A 6,000-nucleotide genomic window follows, 5' to 3' on the forward strand; every position below is an offset into this window, starting at 1 on the left:
AACACAAAGAACAATATCACTTGTATTTAGATCATCTTTTTGAAGTGAGGTTAAAAATGCTGAATATTTCTTTAGGATATTCAATTACCTTTATTTATCTGTTTTCTAATGCCTTTTCATTTGTGTAGAGACGCATTTAGAAGAAAGTAAGACAGGTAGTACATAAAAGAACCATGAATCAAAAATGACAATGACACAATAATTGTTAAATCGATATGTTGTGAGTAATGTCATGTTTTAGCCAACTATGAGTTAGCTAGCTAGCTAGATACATGTACTTCCACTTCTGAGACAGCAATCCATTGGATCCAGAATTTCAAAGATGAGAAGCTCTGGATGATAATTATACTTTGACTTATAAACACCTTTCATACATAAAATGCAGCTCAAAGTGCTTCAAGAGTGTTTGAAACCAAAAAAACTGAAAGAGAAAGTTAGACTCTTTAATGCCCACAAGGAGAATATCATCAATTCACCCACACCTCGTACCAAACTATATAGCCGCAGCCATATTTCACATATTATTCATCATAAAGGGCATTTAAAAAAATCTATTTCTGCAAATGAGGACCGCACTCTCTCAGTTTATATTGATGGAGGCAATTATTGGGGAGATGAATTATGAAATTAGCATGCTAATGGCTTATTATCACACAATCACGTACGCGACTCCCAAAAGACTTGTTTCGTAGCAGCAGCAGCAGCAGCGTGATGAGAGCGGAGAGAGAGGCACAGTGTGTTCAACTCCACAGCTGATCATTTGTATGAACATGAATTTTACATGCAGGTTTCATGACGGCTGATCCATCACTTTTGACACATTTAAACAACCATTTTGCCATTTAATTGTGTAGAATTATCCATTTATTTTTAGCAAGCAAATATATTTATAGACATTTTTACGTTGCCAAATTGCACATATTACATATTTATTGTTGTTAATTGTGGTTTCATTCTAATATCTTACTCATTCTCTGTATGGTTGGAGTGTATGTCCTTACATTTATGCTAATATTTTATAATCTATCTATCTATCTATCTATCTATCTATCTATCTACATACATGTATATCTATGTATACATAGATATACATGTAAATATGTATATATACATATACATGTAAATATGTATGTATGTATATCTATATGTATATGTCCATCCCCTGGTATACACACGTACCACAGCTTGAGAACCATGGGCGTAGATGTTGGTAGTAAAATCATTAAAAGTGGCCTAGTACTAATTTATACTTTCATATTTAAAGTGAGAGTACTAGGTGTGGTGACACTGAACTTGAATTTAACAGCAGAATTTAGATTTGCTGTAAACAGTGAGTGAAACAAATAAATGGCCAATATGCACTAAATGTGCAACTACATACCAAACAACTGAAGATATGGATTATTTAGTTCGAGGTAGAGAAATAGACAAACATTAATTTCTCAAAAACAAAAATAAGATTCCACATGGGTGTGAAATGCTGTATTTTCGAAAAGCTGTGTATAAGTTTCTCATGTGCAAAGATAAACCCTAATCTACAGATATTTAGATATTTAGATAGACTTTTACTCTCTCTTTTTAAGCCCTAAATAATAAGAGATTGATTTACAACTTTGTGTCCCTCATGCTGTAATTTCTAATTTCACCAGCAGAGTGAGCCGTTGTTATACTTTTCTGATGTGAAAACTTCAGGTGACAGGAAACAGGTGATGTTTGACCTCAGGGTGAACTGATAAACTAACTAACTAACTAACTAACTAACTAACTAACTAAATAAATAAATGAATAAATAAATAAATACTTAAAGGTGCAAGCAGCATTATCTCATAATTTTGAAAAAAATGTATTTCATAATTATGACTTTTTATCTCATAATTTCAACTTTCTATTTCATAATTATGACTTTTTATCTCATAATTATAACTTTCTATCTCATAATTATACATTTTTATCTCATAATTTCAACTTTTATCTCATAATTATGACTTTTTATCTCATAATTTAGACGTTTTTAATCTCTAATTTGAGGATATTTTTATTATCAAGGCTAATTTTGTATGGAAATGGGCTTCCATTTCTCCTTCTCTTAAAAAAAAAGTGAAACATTACACTAACAAACGTAAGCCTATTCTAGTGCTAAGCAGTAAACAAGCAAATAAACAAGATAAAAGTGAACAGAACCTATTTTATAAAAGAGAAACACTGATTTGACCAAATTTACTTGCTTATGTGAGAGAACGTGATACCAAAACTCTTTCAAACTGTGCTGAAGACAAATCCAGAAAATCACGTGTCACATTTCAAATAAACCAGTTTTCCTTCATGAAACAACGAAAAAGTTATTTACGAAGGAACGAAAAAGTTATTTACAAAGGAACGCAAAAGTTGTCATGAGGGAACAAAAAGTTGTTGCAAAGGAACGCAAAAGTGTTGCGAAGGAACGCAAAAGTTATTTAAAGAACTGATTTGCAAAAGTTATCACAAAGGAACAAAAGTTATGAGAACAAGTGTGCAAAAGTTATTTACCGAGAACGAAAGTTGTCAAGAGGGAAAAAGTTGTTCAAAAGTGTTAAAGAAGACAAAAGAGTTCTAAAGGGGCAAAGTTGTGAGGAACAAAAAGAGGAAGCGAACGCAAAAGTGTCATGTGTCAAGAGGAATGCCATTTCAATAAGGTAAAAGTGTTACCATAAAAGTTATTTAAGCGAACGCCTGCAAAGTTTCGAAGTTATTTATGAAACACGCAAAAGTTATTTACTAAAGGAATCTAAAAAGTAATTTACTTAAGGCAAAAGTTGTCATGAGGGAACAAAAAGTTGCTGCAAAAGAACGAAGGCGCAAAAGTTTGCTACAAGCGCGAGAAAAGTTATTGTGAAGAGTGCATAAAAGTTATTACGTAAAAGTTAAGGAACGCAGTTGTCGAGGGAGCAAAAGTTGCTGACAAAAGTTGTATGCAAGGACGCAAAAGTGTAAGGGCGAAAAAGTTGTTTGAAAAACGGGAACGCAAAAGCATAACGGGAACGCAGCATTTACAAAGAAACTAAAAGTTATTTACTTGAGGGAACAAAAGTTGTGCAAAGGATAAAAAGCAAAAGTTGTTGCAAAGGAACGCAAAGATTTTCTGAGGGAGCAAAAGTGTTGCTGGGGGGAATGGCAAAGTTATTTACAAAGGAACAAAAGTATTTAAAAGCGAAAAAAGTTATTTATTAAGGAACCAAAAGTGTTGAGGGAACAAAAGTTGCTGCAAAGGAAACGCAAAAGTGTTACGGCGAACATAAACGTTGTGCGAAGCCAGTTATTTACCAAAGCGGCGTAAAAGTTGCCGCGAGGAACAAAAAGGTTGCGGCGAACGCAGTTATTATTTTGAACGCAAAAGGTTATGGCGAACCTGCCACTGCAAAGGAACGCAAAGTTATTTAAGCAAAGGTCAACGAGGGAGCAAGAAGCAGTATTGAGGGAACAAAAAGGCTATTGTATGAAACTAAGGAACGCAGAAGTGTTGGAACGTAAAATTATTTACAAAGGAACACAAAAGGAGCACGAAAAAGTTAATAGATGAAGCGAAGTTGTCATGAGGGAACAAAAGTTGCTGCAAAGGAACGCAAAAGTTGTATCGGTTGAGGAACGCAAAAGTGCTTGCAAAGGCAAAGTTATTTACGGAAAAGGAAGCAAAAAGTTATTACAAAGGAACGAAAAAGTTATTTACGGCGAACGCAAAAGTTGTCATGAGGGAACAAAAACGAAGTTGCCGCGAGGAGTGCTGAAAGGAACGCAGTTATTTACAAAGCGAAAAAGTTATTTACAAAGGAACGGAAAGCTAATTTACGGCGAACAAAAGTTGTCATGAGGGAACAAAAAGTTGTTGCAAAGGAACGCAGTTATTTCTACAGCAAAGAAGCGCTAAAAAGTTATTTACAGCGAAAGGTATTTACAAAGGAAAAAAAGTTTTACGAAGGAACGCCTAAGGAACAAAATTAACGCAAAAGTTGTACATGCAAAGAGTTGTCATGAGGGCAAAAGTTGTTGCTGCAAAGGAACGCAAAAGTGCCGGGGAACACAAAACGTATTGGCAGGGATAAAAAGTTATTTGCAAAGCGAACGAAAAAGTTATTTATTTGCAAAGCGAACAGCGGCAGTTATTTACAAAAGTACGGAAGGTATTTACAAAAGGAACTAAAAAGTTATTTAAACGCAAAGTTGTCATAAGGAGGAACAAAAAGTTGTTAAGGCAAAGGAACGCAGTAAGCAGTTACTTGAACAGCAAAAGTGTTACGAGGAACGCAAAAGTTATTTACGAAGGAACGCAAAAGTTATTTACAAAGGAAGAAAAGTTATTTCAAAAGGAAAAAAAGTTATTTATGAAGGAACGCAAAGGCGCATACAAAAAGTTGCAAAAGAACGCGCAAAAGGCATAGAAGGGTGAGCTGTGGCGAACGCAGTTATTTACGGCGAAGAGTTATTACAAGGAACGAAAAGTTATTTTGAACGCAAAAGTGTTGCGAAGGAACGCAGAAGTTATTTACAAAGGAACGCAAAAGTTATTTACAAAGGAACGAAAAAGTTATTTATGAAGGAACGCAAAAGTTGTCATGAGGGAACAAAAAGTTGTTGCAAAGGAACATAAAAGTGTTGCAAAGGAACATAAAAGTGTTGCGAAGGAACACAAAAGTGTTCGAAGGAACACAAAAGTGTTGCGAGGGAACACAAAAGTGTTGCGAAGGAACACAAAAGTGTTACGAAGGAACGCAAACTTTTTTACGACGGAATGCCAAGATATTTTGCGCGGAGAAGCAAAAGTTACTGCAAAGCAACGCAAAAGCTCGCTCTAAAAATGTCCCCTCCCTCTGTTGACCAGGTGTACCTTACAAAGTGGCTGCTGGTTGGAGGTAATAGTTGTGACGTTAGACATCGGACCATCAAAACTGACCGTCACATCATCATCATCACTGAACTAAAATGATCGATATGTAGAATAAATGAAGTTTGTTTAGTGACAGCTGCCCTAAGTCATTGTTGAACACAGTGATTTATGTTTCAGTTTTATAATAAATGAGAGAGAGGGTTAGAAAAAAAACAGAAGCAGGTGAGAGTTACCTGCGTGGTGCGTTCAGGGACTCCATGTTAAATTTTTTTGATAATATTCCGTGAAATCAGACATGCAGCTCACTTTTCCTCCGTTTTATTTTATTCCAACATTTTTTTCAAAGTTGGAACTTGAGTCAGGCAAAAGATGATCATGTACAAATCCACCGATGCTTCATCATGAAGAGGAAAAGATCAATAATTAAATATCAGTCAAGGCCGTTGAGTGAAAAAGACACAAATACCAAAAGGTTTTCTTCAGAGACACAAGTAAAAAAGCACCACAGCACAGAAGATGGAAACATTTGTCCCACAACATCAGCAGTGAAGCAGCGACATGAAAATACAAACGGTAGAAAACATACATGCTTCTGTTTTTATATCACAACCCATTTTAAATATAGAGTTTTTTTCTCTGGGAAAATAAGAAACAGGTCAAAGTCATATTCTGTCAGCTGACCATCAAACACATCAGACATGCAGTGACCAACAACCTGGAACACCTGGAACACCTGGAACATGGATAGACTTCCCTAAAGCCCCTGGAAAATAATATTTTAAGGAAGTTTTCCTTCTATATTTTCTGGGAATTTATTCTATAGTCAATTATTCTATTAAAAAAAATTACAAATATAAAGTAAAACCCCAGAGGTGTGTCGTTGTTACTGAGGTCGTCGTCATTGTCAGGTTTATTTGTCAATAAAGTTTTTGAACCATTTCCAACATGAGAAGCTCCAGGAGTCATGTGATCATCATCAGGTCAAAACAAGATACAAAAACAACTGATGAAACATAGAAAGACCAAAGGTTAAAGGTCATTCAACAGCATTTAGCTGAGTGACAACATCTGTTTACGACAAAACAGCTGCGATTGACGGACTCATTATGATGGGTCCTGGAAGTGTAACATGACTGCATCTT

The sequence above is a fragment of the Solea senegalensis genome, linkage group LG7, assembly GCF_019176455.1.
Source record: "Solea senegalensis isolate Sse05_10M linkage group LG7, IFAPA_SoseM_1, whole genome shotgun sequence".
In the NCBI taxonomy this organism is placed as follows: Eukaryota; Metazoa; Chordata; class Actinopteri; order Pleuronectiformes; family Soleidae; genus Solea; species Solea senegalensis.